Source organism: Schistocerca serialis, chromosome 2, assembly GCF_023864345.2.
Source record: "Schistocerca serialis cubense isolate TAMUIC-IGC-003099 chromosome 2, iqSchSeri2.2, whole genome shotgun sequence".
NCBI lineage: Eukaryota > Metazoa > Arthropoda > Insecta > Orthoptera > Acrididae > Schistocerca > Schistocerca serialis.
This window is the reverse complement of record NC_064639.1, coordinates 710,872,363-710,893,707: the sequence shown is the minus strand read 5'-3', so window position 1 is coordinate 710,893,707 and position 21,345 is coordinate 710,872,363. Positions and strand designations below refer to the sequence as shown.

At 38.8% G+C, this 21,345-nt stretch overlaps 1 protein-coding gene and 1 long non-coding RNA gene across 2 annotated transcripts in view; one reads left to right on the top strand and one right to left on the bottom strand.

Moving 5' to 3' along the window:
* LOC126456351 (formin-2-like) overlaps nucleotides 1-21,345 on the bottom strand; it is a 52,845-nt gene that overhangs the window by 9,514 nt on the left and 21,986 nt on the right. The window lies entirely within an intron of this gene.
* Nucleotides 19-20,938, top strand: LOC126457891 (uncharacterized). The gene is made up of 4 exons (XR_007585545.1): nucleotides 19-121; nucleotides 3,040-3,139; nucleotides 18,875-19,177; nucleotides 19,255-20,938. It is a non-coding gene; the product is annotated as an uncharacterized LOC126457891 (long non-coding RNA).

Genomic DNA, 21,345 nt, shown 5'->3' with positions numbered 1-21,345 from the left:
GTGGAAATACTCTACAAAATTAGAAAAAAGGAATATTTTCAAAATAATAACAAATATCTGAATGAAAAACTGCAGAACTGGAATGCCAACGGGGCAGCATACTGCACAGGATGATTCAAAAGTAACTACACACACTTCATGGGTTTAATGTATTCATCAAAATAAGACTAATACATTAAATAAAATTTTGTCTGGAACTGTTTTATTTCTGATCTATGATAGATAATGTCATCTATGGCAGGCATTACATCATGAGCATTGAGAACATGCTGGAAATGGTAGATGAAAATCTGACCAGACATCCCAACTGTGTAAGTGCCACTGAAGGGGTTCCTCAATCAACTGTATGGCACCTGCTACAGATGTAGCAATTCCACCCATTTCATCTGCAGAAAGTACAAGAACTGACTCCTGTAGATTACCCAAGATGTCAGAATTTCTGTCAGCAGTTACTTGAGTGCCATGCTACTGATCCACTGTTCACTCATGGTGTACTGATTGTGGATGAGAGCCTCTTTACTCATGCGGATATTGTGAACACTCATAACACACACGTTTGTGGATGTATGAGAATCCTTGCATAACAACTGTAAGAGGACATCAACTCTATTTTGCGATGAACATTTGCTGTGGCATAGTGGATAACAGGTTGCTGGTACTGCATGTTATTCCATAGCACCTGACTGTAAAAGTGTATCAACAGTTTTTGGAACATGATCTGCTTCTTGATGTCCCACTCACTACAGAACCAGCTTATGGTTTATGCATGACAGCTCCCCTGCATGTTTCAGTCAGGAGGCAAGAGAGTATCTCAATGTTGCCTTATCCTGATAAGTGAATAGGTTGTGCAGGACCAGTTACTTGGCCCATCAGATCTCATGATCTTAGCCCCCTTGACGCCCACCTTTGGGACCAAATCAACTGAGAACATAGCACAACTACAGCAGTAAACTGCAGATGGCAGTGCAACTGTGCAGAATGAAATGAATGGAGTCTGTAACATTTTGGGAGTAATAAGACGTTGAGCATGTCGCTGTCTTCAACTACATGGACATCATTTTCAACATGTTTTGTGGTAAATATACAGTACATAATTGTGTTGAATTTCAGATCCCTTTCTGTCATTGTTTTCTGATAAGTATTAATGTAGTGTTTTTTGCGAGCCATATTCTGCTGCATATCTTGGAAATAAAGCAATTTCAAGCAAAACTTTATTTAACATTTTACTCTTATTTTGATGCACACATTACAGCCACGAAGTGCATGTAGTACTTTTGAATCACCCTACTTATAATAGGGAAACAAAAATCAGACTTAGTTCCAGAACAGAGATAACATTTAAGTAACTCAACAATAATTTATACAATAATTCTTATATAAATATACACAAATTAATGAAAATTCCTATAATTTTGTGAGGTTTTTGACCACACTGATGTTGAATTCGTATCTTTATAAATGAAATCCATTCCGTTCTGCATTTTTAACAGACACAGTGAGGATGATTATTTAAAACAAATGTTATACAGAAAACTTTCACACATTTTAAAATACTTCAACAGAAGAATGGCAAATAAAATGACACAAACCTGACTTCTGTATACTCATAGACATCCTCACTTCATTTCACACACACACACACACACACACACACACACACACACACACACACACACAGACGTACACAGCACCACCAACAATAACAACAACAAAACTCAAAAGCGGAGTCTAAAATATAAATACTGATATATTTTCCCCCTCTCCTCCCATTGTCATTAGAATGTGAAAATTATTGTGTGTAATGCACAAGTAAAACAGCAAGAAAGTATGATTAATAGATAAATTACTGGGCACACGACCAGGCTGTAGATGAAATGAGACTTGTAACAATTAACCTCTCACGGCATTCCATCCACAAATGACAAAAGATTTAAGTGTAAGTCACTGAGTCAAAATAATCCCATTTCTTTTAATTTCACCATTATTTTCATCCAAACAGAGTTTTTTTACTCTTCAAAGCTTATTTGTTCAGCTAACATAATTACTTCAGAGTTGGTGTGTAAAACTGTTTATTTGTTTTATGTTCCCTTCAGATTTGAATTTACTGACAGAAAACAGTTTTAATCTTTTAATTCAATAAATGCCTTTTATAATAATACTTTCCAGTTTCACTGGTCTAAACATTGCTCTTCTTTTATAGCATCTCTTGAAATTGAAAGGCTAGAATAACCCCATACCAAACTGACAACGTCATCTTGCGACTGAAGGAGCTTGGTGCATTTTACACACTACTTCCAATAATAGTTTCTCTACATTTCTCAGCTAACTTCCTTGAAATTTTAATATTTTTGGGCTGGCTATAGTGCATGGACAGAGTTACATAAAGCCAAATTAAAATTAGACCAAAATGTCTTTTTGAATTTCATGAAAATGTAATATAAACAGTGAAGAAAGTAGTGGAAAACTATCCTACATGAATCATGCACTGCCTAAAACATTGCTCGAATGAAAGATAGCCTGCAGACAATAAGAAAAAATCGCAATGCCAATTACCTTTTCAAGGAGGAATTGAATGATATTTATGTCAGAACATTATCTGTTGAGTAGGAAGTAATGCCTCCAAAACATTCTAATCATGTTTGGTTCTACCACTGGTGTGTGAATCAAGAGGTGTTGGCACAGCTGGAACCTGTACTCACTCATTTCTCCATATGGGGGTCTGGTTTATTGATCTAGGTTGTGTGAATGCAAAGAACATATGCCGATTATACACCACACTATTCCCATTAGTATGTTTGGTGCTCAATGTGAATTTTATGGGAAATTTTTACTTTCCCTACCCTGTAAATAAGTTGCAAATAAATATCAGCAGATTACCTTAACAGTATTTTATATGCTGACTATAATTTTGTGATCTTATTCAATTATCATCTTTTTCTATGTGATTTTGATAATGTGACCAACAAGGTCCATCTTCAGCATCATTCATTTCTTATATTTCTTTTTGTATTCAGCTGAAACTTTTTCATTCTCTTTCAGGGGATTTCTTCATTCTCTTTCAGGGGATTCCTTGTGTTCTTTGGAATCCAGCTTTCATCCGTATTGCAGCCCTGTTTGTGGCATATAGTATCCAACAATGGTAATATCACATATATAAGTAACTAAATTACACAAACTTTTCTGTAAACAGAGCTTACTATTCCACAGATATGTGCCCAGAAACAGATTATCTGTCTATATGAGCAGTGTAATGTAACAGGCCACATTTATCAAATGAAGAATACAATACACAAAATTACTAAAAATTGCTGTACACTAGAAACCTATATTTCCATTTTTTGTAAGCATGAACTGTACAAGTGACGGAGTTGAGCTAGGATCAGCATTTGGGATTTGCACTCTGACAGTATTCATTTGAGTTTTCAGATTATGCAAATGAGTAATCTATCCATGGAAGAAGGTTTGGGGAGCTGAGTAGTGAATAATAACTCAAAATATGAAAAATGTGAATTCAGTGTTGTGGACAATATTGTTTGCTGCTTCATGGAAACTTAAAAGTACAAGGACTCAAATTTAATTAATCGTACCATTCTGTGTTCAATGAGATGACAACTTTTGTCAAAAAGATTGTGTGTGAAATTTATTTTTTACTGTGAAACTAAAATCATATGAAAATTATGAACTCATAAATTAAAAGTGAACCACATTTGGAATTCATTTTTGGAAGAGAATACAGTGTTTCATTAAGTGCTGAAGAAGTGTAAAATTTGTTAATAGAATTAAAAATAAAACAAATGACAAATCTTCAAATTCAAACAAGAATTAAAAAGTGAACTGAGTTACAAGTTAACAAATAAGGTCAATGTATCAAATAAAAGTTGATATCAGATAGTGGAATCAAATAAGAAAACTGATGGGTCAAAATAGAAGTAGGTAGAGACAAATGACAAAATTTCACAAGTAACCAGTGAACTAAAAATAACCTTAAGAATGATAGCATCCAACATGCAAAAACTACATCACATATCCACATGTTACAGTATACCATCAAATCAGGCAGAAATACGCAAATGCATTTTCAGAACCTGATTTCAAAGTTTAAAAAGTACTATAACTAATGTTGAAAGTATTGATGTAATTAATGCACTTAAGACTGATGATGATATAATCAATGTGATGATTGTGTAGAAGTTGATGTTATGAGCAGAGGAGAGCACGTAATTTTATCTTTGTCACAGCCATCTATACACAAGTAGAAAACAACTATGGGAAAGGAAGTTTGGGATATCCTGGAAAAATCTGCTTGCTGGTAAGAATAAAACTGGGTATAGGAATCTCTGGGATGTTCCAAATTTTAAGGAAATGTTCGGAATTTTGTAATTGTTGTATATGCACTCAACAAGCTGTAGAGCTTGGGCAGACCAGATTATGATGGACTAATGGCACTCATTATTCTGAAAGACTTATCAAAAGTTTGCCTACCTAATCAGATGGGTATAGAGCCCAGTAAATTATGAAAATTGCACTGAAAAAGTTGCTAAGTAGAAGTATGGAAGAATACCTCAAGCTGGACTAAGGTGGCAGTGATAGTGTTTATTCACAATACATTTTAAGAAATCACAGCATGATTTTACCAAAGACAAACAAGAAAAGAGGAAAATAAGATGCTTCATTTGCTGGACATGTGGTCACTTCATGTTCAACTCGCCCCAGAGGCAAGAATCATGAAAGAAAGATTCAGAGTGAGCAGACAAGTCACTGTTTTTTGTACTTGGTGTCAGATTCAACCAGAATGAGTGGACCATTGATCTGAGAGCACGGTCATACATAATTTCAAAAAAGGGGTTGGTTCAAGATTTTGTACAAGAAAATTGCAAGCAAGAAATACTGAGGCATGCTGATAATGTTGAATTAGTAAGTAAAGTGAAAGTAAAAGTTATTGTTAAGGTTCAAGGTATAACGGAAATGTTATTCTTGTCCCCAACCTAGCCACTAAGTTGTTGTCAGTTTCTGCTTTGGTTAAGAAAGGCACAAATGTTGTTTTGAATAAGATATAATAGAGTCAACTGGAATTTATAAATTTAAAAAAGTATTGAACTTGTATCAGCTGAGCATGCTCTAGATGCTATAAAAATTAATAACATGAAAGACTTGCAGCATCATAGATGAGGTAATGTTAGAGTTGACACTGCACTTTAGTTATGTTTAAAGAATGGAAACATGAAGTTGGAGTGTTGTGATTCTGAAGATGCTGAGAAGTATGATATCTACATTTACAAATTCCTAAGCTGGAGGGCAATGTACATCTGAGGTGCTTGGCTTGAAGTATATTGATGTATGTTGCCCCATGGACTAAATTTCACTAGGTATGGCTAAGTACAACATGTACTACTGGATGATTATTCCAGAATGATATTCTGTTATTTTCTCATGACTAAAAATCAAACAGACTTTTTTTCTGGGCTTTAAATTTGGGCAAGAAATAAGATTGGTGCAGGAAACAAAGCTGTGAATCAGACAACGACAGTGAAATTTGTAAACCATAAGTTTGATTCTTTTTTAGGATGAATGGAACTGAGTAAAGCACATTAGCCCTTTGTGCTAGTCCAGAACAGAGTGGTTTAGTGGAAATGACTAACAGATTAATATGTGGGATGGCACAGTGCATGTTACTTGATTCTGGTCTACTTAAGCAATATTTGGCAGGGGCGTGCAATACAGCTGCTTACATAAAAATATCATGTTCCTTACAGAGTGCTTAGTTATAAAACTTCACAGGAGCTATGGAAGGGCAAAGTTACTTCTCTGAACCATTTAAAAGTGTTTGATTTTTGAGCCCTTCTCCAAATACTAGACCAGAACAGAACTAAGTGAATGCCAATGCTAAGGAATTTGTTTTGTAAGTTACGGTGAAATGACTAAAGGTTACAGACTAATTGATGCACAAAATCCAAAGAAAATCATAAAAGGTAGAATGTTTTTTTTGGAGAATGTTTGCAGGACTGACAGTATTAGCTGTATGCGATGATGATGTTTGGTTTGTGGAGCACTCAACTGAGCAGTCATCGGCGCCTGCTAACTGTAAGCGGAGATTACTCTATGTACTTGATGACTGATGTGAACAGCAGGATGAATGGGATGATTCAGAGGAAGTAGTGGAAGTCACCAGTGCTGGGAGTGACAGTGCAGACACTGATAAAGACCCAGACTATGTCCTGCATGTTCAGTTAGGGTAGAATAAAGGAGACTGAGAAGCTGCAAATGGACCTGTTACTCCAGAAGATGACTGGTCAGCCAGAAGATAGGGCTATATACCCAAAGAGTATCCAGATTAATTCATCCATATGGCAAAAAGTTATTTTTCCAGTTTAGGAGAAGATCCTGTAAAGCAGGAGAATGCTGTGTCAATGATGGACATAGAAGGCTGGATAAAGGCCATGGAAGAGGAAATAAAGTTTCCAGGCCAACAGTTTTTGAGAAATTGTGGAAGCACCAAAGAGTAAAAGTGCTGTAGGTAACAAGTACACACATCAAAAAAAGTTTTGCATCACCTCGGTTATGAGAGTTCTGTAATCTGTACAGAAAATTGGAATAAAGATGAACATATACATCATTTCTGCCCTCTTTATTGCTCATGTAAACCACACATTGCATGTTGTACCTCTATACAGCGAGACCTTCAGAGGTGGTGGTCCAGATTGCTGTACACACCAGTAGCTTTATTACCCAGCAGCATGTCCTCTTGCACTGATGCATGCCTGTATTTGTTGTGGCATACTATCCACAAGTTCATCAAGGCACTGTTAGTCCAGATTGACCTACTCCTTAATGGCCAACTTGGCATAGATTCCTCAGAGTGGTCAGTGGGTCACATAGTCCATAAACAGCCCTTTTCAATCTGTCCCAGGCAAGTTCAATTGGGTTCATGTCTGGAGAACATGCTGGCTGCTCTAGTCAAGTGATGTCATTATCTTGAAGGAAGTCATTCACAAGATGTGCTTGATGGGTCCATGAATTGTCGTGATTGTCATGCATGAAGATGAATGCACCCCCCCTCCCAATATGCTGCCGATATGGCTCCACTATCGGTCAGAGGATGGCGTTCACGTATCTTACAGCTGTTATGGTATCTTCAATGACCACCAGTGGCATACATTGGCCCCCACATAATGCTACCCCAAAACAGCAGGGAACCTCCACATTGCTGCACTCATTGGACAGTGTGTCTAAACCATTCAGCATGACCGGTTGCATCCAAACACGTCTCTGACGATTGTCTGGTTGAAGGCATATGCGACACTCATCAGCGAAGATAACATCATGCCAATCCTGAATGGTCCATTTGGCATGTTGTTGGGCCCATCTGTACCACAATGCATGGTGTCATGGTTGCAAAGATGGACCTCACCATGGACATTGGGAGTGAAGTTGTGCACCATGCAGCCCATTGCGCACAGTTTGAGTCATAACATGACGTCCTGTGGTTGCACAAAAATCATTATTCAATATGGTGGTGTTGCTGTTAGGGTTCCTCCAAGCCATAATACATAGGTAGCAGTCACCCACTGCAGTAATAGCCCTTGGGCAGCCTGAGCAAGGCATGTCATCGACAGTTCCTGTCTCTCTGTATCTCCATGTCCAAACAACATTGCTTTGGTTCACTCCGAGACACCTGGACACTTCCCTTGTTGAGAGCCCTTCCTGGCACAAAGTAACAATGTGGACATGATTGAACTGTGGTAATGACCATCTAGGCATGGTTGAACTACTGACAACACAAGCCGTGTACCTCCTTCCTGGTGGAATGACTGGAACTGATCGGCTGTCGTATCCCTCCATCTAGTAGGTGCTGCTAATGCATGGTTATTTACATCTTTGGATGGGTTTGGTGACATCTCTGAACAGTCAAAGGGACTGTGTCTGTGATACAATATCCACAGGCAATGTCTATCTTCAGGAGTTCTGGGAACTGGGGTGATGCAAAACGTTTTTTGATGTTTGTAGATGTTTAAGCTGAAAAAGGAATGCAGTGGTTCAGCTCTCTAACATGCTAGACTTGTTGCTAAGGAGTTTACTCAGATATTTTATACAGATTATGATGAAACTTTGTCACCAGTTGTGAGATGTTGTCTTCTTAGAGCTCACATTAATTTAGCTGTAAATCTTAATCTTAAGAGTCATCACTTTAACAATGAGATTGATTTCCTATATGGTGGCTTAGGGGAACACCTACTCATGAAGGAACCAAATACTTTTGTATCAAAAGTCCGTAAACTATTCAAGGCCATTTATGGTTTGAATACATTTAGACAGTATATTTAGACGTACTTACATTGTAAATACTGATGAAGTGCATGCATTCATTAAAAGGTCAGGTAAGAATTTTACAATTGTTGCATTATATCTTGTTAATTTTTACGTCATTTTTAAAAATAATTTGATGAAAGACAGTTTGCATTAGGGGTTCTCTAAGCATTTTGAGGTTAAATATCTAGGAGAACCTAAGTCTTTTTATGCATGTGTACAAGTAGAAAATGGAAGGAAGGTAATTAAAACTTGACCAGAAGGGTTATATTGCAAATGTGTTGAAAAACTTCAACATGTCCTATGTGGTCCCATAGGAATGCCAATGGAGACTGGAATAAAGCTTTGGGAAGTGCAGAGAGATAAGGTTCAGGTGCCATGACAGGAACTTATGGAATGACTGCTGTATATCAGCACCAATAAAAGACCTGACATATCCTATGCAGGAAGTATTTTAAGCCAATATAGTTATAAGTTTACTAGTGTCCATTGGAGAGTACAGTAAAAAGAGGCCTTTGTTAGCTCAAGAGTACTATGACCTACCACATTATGTTTCAAAAATGGTTCGAATGGCTCTGAGCACTATGGGACTTAACATCAAAGGTCATCAGTCCCCTAGAACTTAGAACTACTTAAACCTAACTAACCTAAGGACATCACACACATCCATGCCCAAGGCAGGATTTGAACCTGCGACCGTAGCAGTCCCGCGGTTCCAGACTGTAGCACCTAGAACTGCATGACCACCGTGGCCAGCCACATTATGTTTAACAAAAGGTATTTTAATGAGTTAAATGTAACTAGTTTGGTTGATTCAAATTTTGTAGTCAACTTAACTACTATGTGTTGCCATATGGAAATGCTTTACTGTTGATAAAAAACATAATTTTCTGGGAGAGTAAGAAACTGCAGGATATTGCCACCTGAACCGTAAAAGCTGGATCTGCAGTGTTACATTCTACAGCCAAAGAGGCAGCATATTTGAGATAACTGATGGGAGAATCATTAAATAATAAGCACCAAAGTCCTGTAATATTCTCCATGACAACCAGAGTTCTATTATACCATTATAAAATCCTGTCCTGCATTCTAGATTTAAACATTTCAGGTTCTAGGACATTTTATTTGACAGGTGCGAAAAGAAGTAAGATTGTTGTTACATGCTTGCAGTCAAAGGAAATGCCTGCTGATACATTAACTAAATCACTTGGAGGGAGCAGCACATGTATCTTATTCATAAGCTGAAATTGTCTCCAGATTAAATAGAAGTGACATTATGTTGGTAATCTGGTACTTCATTTCATCTTTGTCATAGCATCTATGAGGCAGTGAACTATCTTTGTGTAGTTATTCCTATGTCATCTGTGTACATGATGTAGTGCTGTTTTGTGAATACAAGTATTGCAAACAATGGTGTTTATTATTTATCTTTAGCTTCAACTAAGAATAATGACATAAAATGCTTTCTTACTTTAAAAGGCAAGTAGGCCCCTATTTATTTGATAAAAGTAAAAGTGTTGTAAAGTTATAAAACCAGAGGCATTTTCAACATTATGCACATAAAACTATTCAAAATATACTGTATGTAAGGAATATGTTTTGAAAAGATTAAATTTTGTATACAACTGCAGCTTGACATGTGGGAGAGGTATCAGAGTAAAGTTTGTAAACAGTTTAAAAGTAATTCAAAAGAACTTTATGGTACTGTTGTAAATGACGTTGATTTGTGTCAAATGTTTGATGCTAATGAGAAATTTCACATTTTTGACATGTAAATAAAATTAGAGAGAGAGTAACTGAAGTATTTGAGAGTAGAGTTATACTTGTTTCTGTAGATTTAACAGTTGATTCAACAAAGAAACTGACTGTAAAATGTAAAAGTAAGCTTGTGTATAGCTATGGGGGTGTGTTGGAGAAGATGCCATGAAATGTATTACTTAAGAGCATAAAAAAACCAGCAGATAGATCAATGTGTGATACAGAAATAATAATGAGGCTGAAAAATTTGTCTGCAAGAGAGAAATGAAAGACCTTTTCTTTGCTTTATTTACTGAATGAACTTTTAAAGTTTGCTATGTTATAGTTTGAGCTAAAATTTATACTATACTATAAATATCTAATGATTATTTGCTGATTCACACCATATGATGCCAGGATTATCATCGAACTCTTATTATTTAAGCTTTTGTGTATAATATAATTTGTTATTTTAATTGACTTACTAATATTGCTACGTAGGGTTTTTTATGTTAGGGGCAGTGGTCACTTTGATGATCTAATAACTATCATAGCAATGCTAACAGCTGAAGTGTAAAATTTGTGGAAGGATGCAGTAGAACATGGTATAAGCCACCAGTGACTGGTGAATGTGGTATGACAACATTTGGATTAAGACATCAACATGTTAAATAATTGTGAGACGAGCTGGCCTCCTTTAGTGTAACTTGCATATGGTGCAGGCAAGCTAATGCCTTCATCATTGGGGTTTCAGTGATTTTGCCTAGCATGTGACCAGGAGTGGTGCACTGACACTGCAAGAGCACTGTTATATAGTACAAATAACTGTTGATTTTGTAGCAAAGTCATTCACAGTCCGGCCTTTTCACCAAGATGCAGTCACTAGACCAGGTGAGGAGGCAACATGGAGCTATCAGCTACAACTGCAGGTTCAAGGCCCCACTGACGTACCTGCTTTCAGGCTATGTGTTAAGTCAGCCCTCTGGACTCTGCTTCAGTACAGTGAGCCTCCAGGTCCACTCCAGCAGCTGCCAAACTCCTGCCACCAGGCAGTGGGCTTTAGTCTGAGCACAACAACCATCTTATGACAATAAGATGGGCATGTGTCTTGCCCCTCACTTGGCCACCTTGGTGAGGTCATTCATAAAAGAGAGGCTACCTCTGCAAGATTCCAGTACACACCACTAATGTCAGGACTGTGTTCACACAACAAAACACAGGCCCAGAGCAGAGTGTAGACATCAGAAAGTCAGGGTGGCAGCACACGCTGCAGCCAGCTGGATGGATATTGGCTGCCAGCTAACTGACTACCAGTCCACTTCTTTGGCACAGGACCACAACTGCCTCCCCACCATGCTGCAGATCAAAGTAACAATTGGGAATAAAGTGTTGGCCTGCCATCCAGCCTCACCTCACAGCCACTCAGCCTCCTTCCAATGCAACTACCCCATGCCACACCTGGAGTGGCTATAAAATGGTGTCAGAGATGCTGATGTCACTTCAGTGGGCAGCAGAGGTTGTGTCGTCCATGCAGCCAACCTCTGGACCATGAATCACTGTATGAATCTGTGGGGGTGAGTCAGAAACTGTTTGTTACTATTTATGTGTGTGACATGCATGGGATTTAAGAGGGAGTGTCATCATAACTTGAGGGTTACTTTGATTAGACCAGAAGAACCAGCTGATGTGCCATCAGAATTTGGTGTCAACAATAAAAGGAAATACTTAAAGCCTGTGAGCTGTTCACATTGTAATCTGCTTTAGCACTTTGCACCATGTGCTAAATCTGTAGCTTTGACTTGTTTTATGAGGAATTGATTTGGTTATGGAGCAGTATAGAGAATCTAGATGATTTATAAGGTGCAAGGTTTAATTGTGCGTGTGGTGAAAGAAAGGATGTATTAGTTTTCATAGACATAGGGGCACTTGCATCGGTAGTCAGGGGGACCTAGTGGGTCAGAGGCAATGGAATCCACCATACTATATATATTGCATGGGGCAGGGGATAATGATATAATGTCACTGGTGTTGGTGGAAACAGATTTTCAGGTGGAGGCAGTTGCGTTTAATAAGTGTGTGGAAGTAGTGCCTCTTATCAGCAACAGCTACAGTGTGATCCTGTGGTTAGACATTTTGCATCAACATCATGTCATAACTGACCTTAAGTGGTGTATGGTGGAACTAAATGGGAAAACATTTCATCTAGGGTAAGCCATTGCCAACGTAGATCTGTCATGAGGTGCAGCCACCATAGTGTGCAATTCAATTAAATCAAGTACAAATACATTAAGGCTTCATTCAAATGACAGTGTACCAAGTGGCACCAGGAAGCTGCGTTGAATGAACTTGACATGTTACGTATTATAGAACTACTAGAAGGGGAAGATGTATTAGATTCAGTAAGTTGTTTGGTTAAAAAAAGTATCATGTGCATGTTGGAGAAAGACAACGGAAAGATGGTGCCCTTAAATAATGACAGTTTCTGGCACTGAAGAAATAAAGATGAAAATGGGAATGTTGTTAGTGAGATTGGACATTCTGAACAAGGAGAATAGCTGCACAGAAGGTGTAAGTGACAAACAGCCACAGGACACCATTAAGACTACATTACATAAGAAGGATGAGCATCTAAAGGAAGTATAGAGAACACAGACTGAGGAGAATTTGTTTTGTCTTTGATGTCTGTTGCCTGAAACACCTGCTATGTAGCACAGAATTCCAACAGGGAATGAAGCACCAGTGTATGATGAACCATATAGAACACCTTTGCATTTGCTATTGATTTTGGAGGAGTTTATTAACAAGCATTTGGCTAATGTGATAACAGAAGAGAGTAATAGACCTCGGGGAGCAGGAACTGTGATTGTTTTGAAAAAGTTTATGAATGGTTTCAAGAATTACAGATTTTGCTGTGATCACCATCAGCTTAATAGTTACATTATAATGGATGCATACCGCATACCCAATAGCACAGAAACCATTGATAACTTGTGCAGTGCCTATATTTTTCTAACACGCATTTAAGAAGTGCATAACACCAGTTGAAGGTGGTTCCAGAGGACTGACTGAAGGCAGATTTTTCATGGGTCTGGAACCATTACCAGTATCATATGATGCTGTTTAGGTTGAAGAATGCTCCTGCAACATTTCAGCATTTGTTGGATGCAATGATGAGGGAGTTGAAGCCTTGCTAGTATCTAGTTTACTTTGATAATGTAATTGTGTTCTCAATGGGCATGGGGGAACAGAATCAGTGTTTGAAAGAGGTATTTAAAAGTTTGTAATCTGCATATCTGACATTCACTACAGAGAAGTGTGATCAGTGGTGACCAACATGTTGCACTGAATTGTTGTTAGTGTTGAAGGACCAATACAGCAGACTAACAAACTGGGAGTCAACACTCCATGACTTTGACTATGAAACATAGGAATTCAGAAAAGAAACATAGGAATGCAGATGCGTTAATTATAAGGGTAGGGGTAGTTCAAATACTGGGTCAGGACCTTGCTGAATGTCAAGCAGTGCACATTATTGACAATGATTGCAATCAATACAGGGCACAACCACAGTTCAACATGTGTGATGGTCTATTGTGCAAAGTGACACATTTAGGGCAATGGGTGTTGTTACCAGCTAAGTTAACAGAAGAAGTTCTAAATGAACAGCATGGTAATGTTTGCCTGTTCATGGAGAATGCAGAACAACAAACCACAGGGCAGTGGCAAAATACTGGTAGAAAGGAACACAAGGAGATGTGAATCAGTTTGTGAAGAATTGTGTGTGGTATTTGTGCAGTGTGCAGACTTGACCCACAGGCAAGTACCATTACAGAGACTGCCAGAAGTTTCAAATCAGTTTCAGATGATTGGAGTGGATGTGTTATGATCATTTAACAGGATTCCAGTGGGGAATTTTTTTGTGCTGATGATAATTGATCATTTCCCTTGGTATGTTGAGATGATACCTAAGCCAAATCAGCCAGCGGCTAGTCACAGAGTTGATGGTCAATAAATAGATAATGAATTTTGGTGAACTGGAAACAATGATTATGGAACAAACTTCATGTCATACTTGATGAAGTAATTACATCGTTGTTATGCCTGAAGAAATTAAGAACTAGTCCACTTTATCCTCAGTCAAATGGAAGAGTGGAATGGATGCATCAGACAATCAGAAGGATACTGAGTCACTACACGAACTCTCGCTATAATGACTGGGATGTGTATCCTTCATTTACAGTACAGGGTTGTCACCATATGAGGTGGTGCATGGGAGAAAAATGCCATTACAATTTCATATGATTGTGGCCATAAGGGGCAAGGGCAAGGAATCAATCCACGAGTGCACAAGACAAGTGAGACAGCGGGCAAACACCAAGGCATTGGAGGGACAGAAGGTAGCTGTCAAACACATGAGAAGTTTACCACAGTATAGAGTGAGCCAATTGGTGATGGTGTCTAGCTCTCGTACACCAAAGGGCAACATGAAGGAATTTGTGACAATATACAGAAATCCTTACTAGATCATAGAAACCACATCACTAGTATACGAGGTTGACAATAGCTCATGTTGGATGCCTATGAATGTTCAGAGGTGCTCAGAAGTGACCCCAGGGATAGTAAGAGTGGAACCAGAGGAAAAATCAAAAAGTAGAAAGCAGAGAGATAAATGGGAAACAGTTAATGAACCTGTGCAACAAGTACTACATGCATTAAGATCAAGGAAGTAGCAGCTATTGTGTTTGTTGACGATAATTTAGATTATTTTGTGCAGGATATCAGAAGTAGTATGAGGATGTGCTGAAAAGTAATGCCTCTGAACTTTTCATCCTGTTCTCAATACTGATTGAGGTATTACATGCTATGCATGTTATTCAGTCAACATTCCTACTTCACTGATGCAAGCTGCTATCCTCTGCTGCTAGAGGGCTCTAAATTGTTGTATGTAACATGGCAGTGTGTGTCAGTGCTTGAGAAACAGCATGCTATAATCAAGTTTCTAACTGCAGAGGATGTGCCTCCAATTGAAATCCATAAAAGAATAAGAGCTGTTTATGTGGTAGTTGTATCAACATCAGCAGGGTGCAGTGTTGGGTTGTTCATGCTAGTAAGGAGAAAACAGTAGTGCTAACCTCAATATGTGCAACAGAGCTCCGAGTGGATGACTGCATATGGCAACTGATGAGGCACATCGGAATCGGGCTGATGAATTCATCAGATAAAACCATTGGATAATGAGACAGCTCTCATATAAGTGTGGCATATCAGCCAAGAGTGTGTACAGCCCATCACTGCAGAACTGTGACACAGAAAACTGTGTGCACACTGGGTATCTCAAATGCTCACTCTGGACAAAAAACAGAGAAGTCTGCACACCTGTTAAAAGTTTCTTTTGTGTTTTGAGCGTGAAGGTGATGTTCCTTAACAATATTCTGACAGCTTCTGGAAGCTGGATTCACCATTTTGATCCCTAAAACAAGAGAGCATCATTTGAGTTCTGCCACAAAGGATCACCAACATCAAAAAAGTTCAAGATCACTCCATCACAAAGTCATGTTTTCATTGTTTTGGAGTGCTCAAGATGTGCTGCATTTGGAATTCATGCCTACAGGTATCACCATAATCTCTGAAAAGTACTACAAGACCCTCAGCAAACTGAAAGCAATAATCTGAAGAGTTCATCCACACATGGAACGTCCTATACATCAGCAAGACAATGCCAGACCACACACAAGTGCTGCGACATCTGCGACAATCCAATACCTTGGGTTCACGGTCGCCCTCCGTGCAGTCCTCACTTGGCTCCATCTGTTTCCAAAACTTACAGAACACCTTCTAGGACTTCACTTTGATAGTGATGAAGTGATGTAAGCAAGGGTAAGGTTGTGGCTCTGTCAACGACACCAAACATTCTACAGTGACAGTATCAAGAAACTACTCACTCACTGGGAGAAATGTGTTTGTCATCTGGGTGACTATGTTGAGAAATAAATATGTAGACCTGAAGAATAAAGATGTAGGATGTTATTACAGATTTTTTTCCATATGAATTTTATGTTAGAATAATGATTCTTTAGTTTTACTTTTGTGAAAGATATTGGGTGGTGGCAGCAGATTTATCAAGATGAGGCTGGAGGAGGTGTTTTCTCATTTGTGATGGGTAGCAAGGAATAAGGGAATACTTGGTGAAATTTTAGGGGAGTGCAAGAAATGGCATAAAGTGTATGAACGGTTGTGAGGACAGATGCAGCAAGTAGCAGAGGTGGTGCCATATTCACTATAATGGCAGAAGATAGCTTGGACAGACACCAGGGGAAGGATTTCAAAGACTTTGTTTGGAATGGCAGATGCTGGTGACTTAAGGGAACTGAACATGACAGTTATGGGATAGATTACTGTAGTAAGTGATAGAAAATAAGGAGGACATATTCAGTCATTACAAACTGAGCCTTGCACCATAGCCTCATGCAAGTTACATTCAAATACTCCAGCTCTTGTAATGAGCTGATCACTGAGGTCAGTGGCATTCACAGTAAAAGCACTCGATTCTACGATTATGATACTGTAGTGAATCTATGTCCTAGATGCTCCAGAACAGTCTGTGAACTAGCTGGAGATGTACTCAAGATAATGGCCTTCACCTGATAAACTTCATACTGCTCACTTCCTACCATCTACTGTTAGAGAAACTGATTGTCTTCTGACAACACTACACAACATAGGGCTGCCAGTACCAGTCTTCAACATGGAAGCCAGCAACAGGGCCTCTTGGGGTCCATGTTCCTTTTCAACGCTCAGGCTCCTTCAGGTGCTGAAAACTACCTGGGGTGGGGGGTGGATCAGCTGACAACATGACTACTGATACATGTACATAATGGATCAGCCATCAGGAGTCATTGTAGAATTTGAAGTGGGGCTGAGTACACTACAGCAGAGAGAGCAAGAACAACTCCATACTGGGCAACAGCAGCACTTGCTCACCATGAGTGTGCTGTGACACCACAGTAGTTGACGTCTTCTCCTAGGTGTACAAGCGTGAGTTGGCTCAGTGGATGTCAGCTAGAATCCAATATGCAGCTGCATGAGCAACATCTGAGATTCGTGTGAAAGAATGGTGACTTGTAAGGATTGTGAATAAGCAACTGAACTCTAACCTTAACAATGTTTTACTAGCATGGTTGATGCTTCACAGATCCCCAATACCTATCCCGATTTCACGCAGAGGTATCTCCGCTCAGCCCTCTGTAGGACTGTGGAGGCTGTGAATGAGTTAGCAGAGATGTAATTCTTCTAGCAGGTTAAGAGTAAAAGTTGTAAAAAGTGTGGTGAAACATTGCGTAGGCTTCCGGTGATCGATGAGTGTGACATGTCGACATTTGGGTTAAGACATTGAGCATGTGAAATTATTTTGAGATGGGATAGCCCTGCTTGGTGTAACTTGCCAGCACCATAATAGTACATGGCACAGGCAAGGGAATGTCTTGATCATCAGGGCTTCAGTGGTGTTGCCAAATACTGACCAGGAGTGGTACATTGACACAAGTGAGGAGCTATGTGGTATAAATAGCAGTTGATTTTATAGCAGAGTCATTCGCAGTCCAACAGTACTCCCAAGACCCAGCGGCTACACCAGGTGAGTAGACAACATGGAGGCACCAGCCACAGCTGGAGTTTTGAGACCCCACTGGGCTACCTGCTTCCTGCAGTACATCTGCCTTCCAGACTTGGAGCAAAAGTACAATGGGCCTGTCGGTCCACTCCGGCAGGTGCCAAACTCCTGCCAGGAGGCAGTGGGCCTCATTCTGGTTGGAGCAGCCACCTTATAACAAAAAAGTGGGCGGGTGTCTTCTCCCTCACTTGGTCACCTTGGTGCAGTCATTCATAAAAGAGGGGCTACCTCTGAAAGATTCTGGTACACACCACCGATGTAAGGTCTATGGCTCACACAGCATAGCACAGGCCCAGAGCAGAGTGCAGACATCAGCAAACCAGGGCACCAGCACATGTTGCAGCCAGCTGGATCGATGCTGGCTGCCAGTTAACTTCTGTGGCACAGGGCCACAACTGCCTCCCCAATACACCACAGAATCAATGTTACAATTGGAAATAAAGCGTTCATTTGGCCAACTGCTCCACTCTTGGCGTCCTTAGCTTGCCTTACAGCCTCACCTCGTGGCCACTCAGCCTCCTGTCAACATAGCTATCTCATGTCATCCAGGAGTCAGCTACACTATGCTATGTTTCTTATTTTGGTAGGGATTGAATTGAACTATTTTATGGTTGCTTTAAAGTTCTATGACATTTAATTTTGCTACAATATAAAGGATTGCTTTTGTGTAATCCCACAGAGGGTCCTACAAACTTTGTATGTTATTTGTGTGACAGAAACAGGGAAATAAGCTGTTGTAGCAGTAATTTTATTTTCGTTTTCTGTGCTGCATCTTTCTTCTTGTACCCCATCAACCAATCAAAGATATCTCTTAGTGTCATTGCTATCCCACTCTTTGATATTTTGTAGTCTCATGACAATTATTTTGAATTTTACATGTTTCAATTGAAATGGAACCACCTTCCCATTTCTATCCTTCCCATTACTATGTGCAGATCTTAAAGTCTACTCTTGTTTTTATGCAAATTATGTGTAGATCTTAATTACACATTTTACTATGTGCAGATCTTAATGTCTACTTTCAGTTTTATGCCAATTGTTAATCAAACCTTATTATGCATTTTCTAGTGTGACAGAATTATCGATATTAATTTTAGTGATAACCTTAATAATCTTCCATTTCCAAAGATGTTAATTTTTTGTCAATTGTTTGTTTTTTTGGAGGAGATTGGTTTTGGAGGGAAGTTGGAACAGCAGTTGAATGCACATGGCTGGTGTTGATGGAACGACTGGACTTTGAAAATGTTTTATATTTTTCTGAATAAACGAAGATGACTCAAAATTCTGCAGATTATTGTTGCAACATACACGTATTAGAAGAGCAGCTGCAGCAACCTACATCCATAGGAATTTAGGTTAAGCATTCCTTAACCAGCAACAAAGAAACATGTGCTTAATTCTCTTAAGTGCCGATATTACTGTTCGATGCAATCTTTAACACCGATAGTAATTGGAATGCTTCCCAAGGTAGCGTGAACATTTCAATATTGTGGAGGAGCTGGGATTGCACAAAGCTGGTCTTTAATATGTTTGTCTGTTCGCAGTTAACAGTGAGTGTTGCCATGAACAAAATTCGATCAAGGATTTGTGGATAAAAGAACGTGATGAGTGAAGGGTGACCAAATCATCGCTGGACTGCCACACAAAAGATGAGTATGCAGCAACTTTCTCTTCAAGTCCTCTTCGTAGTGTTTGCGAGTGACTATATTGTAGGCAGACTATGGTGAGAAATGCGTGTGATGAAGTTTGAGGTTAGGATTTGCTTTTGTGTATACTGTGCCTTGCTATAACAATCACCATGTCTAGATCTGGGAGTATAGACATTACAGGAGAAAAATCTACTCCACCACAATAAAGCCACATATTGACACCAAACCAGCAGCAATCGTCGGAAAGCCCGCCATTTTTGGGATTTGGACCAAGTGAGCAAGCATCTGGTTTACTAGCAAACAAGGTTTACAAAAGGACATTAAAGACCTGAAAGAGGATATTGATAGCAAATTTGAAGGTTTAAATCATACTGTTGATAACATGAATGAATCTGTTACAACAATTAAGCAAGATATTAAAGACACTAATGAACATGTAGCAGGCACTCTGTTAGAAATCAGTCAGCTAGATTTCAAACAGTTAATGACAGGCTGGAAAATACAGAATCCCATGTTAAGAGTACTGAGGATTCCATTTCCAAAGAACTCGATAGACGCAATGTAGAGTTTAAGGTCATGAATCAATACATCGACAAAAAAGTGCCTTTATTGAGGAGAAACTAAAACAGAATGATAATCAAATGCAGGAACATTTTTCAAATGTCAACAATAAAATAAATGTTGTTTCTGACAGCATTCAAACTTTCAAATCTCATCTGAACAATGTAGAATCCACTATGGTGCACCAAGTTAACGATAGCTTTGTACTGTCCTGCAACTTATTGCTTAAGTATTTTCCTGGGGATTTTAAGATGCACCCAGTTGATTTTATATGTCAATGTAGGAATAGCTTTCCTGCTGGCATTTCTGACTCAGCTAAGATAAAATTAGCAAAATGGTTTCTTGATGGCGAAGCCTTGTCTTGGGTCAATCAGCATATTAAAGCAGAAATTACATTTAAAGAGTTTGAGCAGTTATTCTTAAACAAAGTCTGGTCAGCAGACAAACAGGCCAGCATTAAAAGTGCATTTTTAAATGGTATCCATTACAGGCCTGGTAATATATCAATGTGGGAATTCTGTGAGACAGCTGTGTAAGCTTGCTCATTTCAACAAACCACTAGATGATGTAATACTTATAGATGCTTAAGGAGACGTTTGCCCAGAAGAGCTCAATGAGGTCTAGCCTGCGGTCCCGATGACTCAATTGACAATTTAGTAAGGCATGTTGATAAATTAGGAAAGGCTTTAGATGAGGAAGACAGATACAAAAATCTCCATAGCGTGTGCAGATCTCAATTACACATTTTACTATGTGCAGATCTTAGTCTACTTTCAGTTTTATGCCAATGCTTAATCAAACCTTATTATGCATTTTCTAGTGTGACAGAATTATCAATATTAATTTTAGGGGTTACATCATTAATCTTCCATTTCCAAAGATGTTAATGTTTTGTCAATTGTTTGTTCTTTGCAGGGAAGTTGGAACGGCAGTTGAATGCACATGGCTGGCGTTGATGGAACGACAGGACTTTGAAAATGTTTTGTATTTTTCATGAATAAACAAAGATGACTCAAAATTCTGCAGATTATTATTGCAACATACACATATAGGAAGACCAGCTGTAGCAACCTACATTCAAAGGAATTTAGGTTAAGCATTCCTTAACCAGCTACAAAGAAACATGTGCTTCATTCTCTTAAGTGCCAATATTACTATTCGATGCAATCTTTAACATCAATAGTAATTGGAATGCTTCCCAAGGTAGTGGGAACATTTCACAATACAGTATGACCTCAAAATTATGGAAGAATTAAAAAATAAATTATCAAAGCACCCAAAAATCAATCTATGGCTATTGAAATGAGTCCAGCCTTTATGTATTCTTATTTATTATGTTTCTGTTTCATGTGATTAATAATTTTGCTCAATGATTATGTTTTATGTGGTTTTTCAATACATTTTACTATTTACTTGGGCTACACT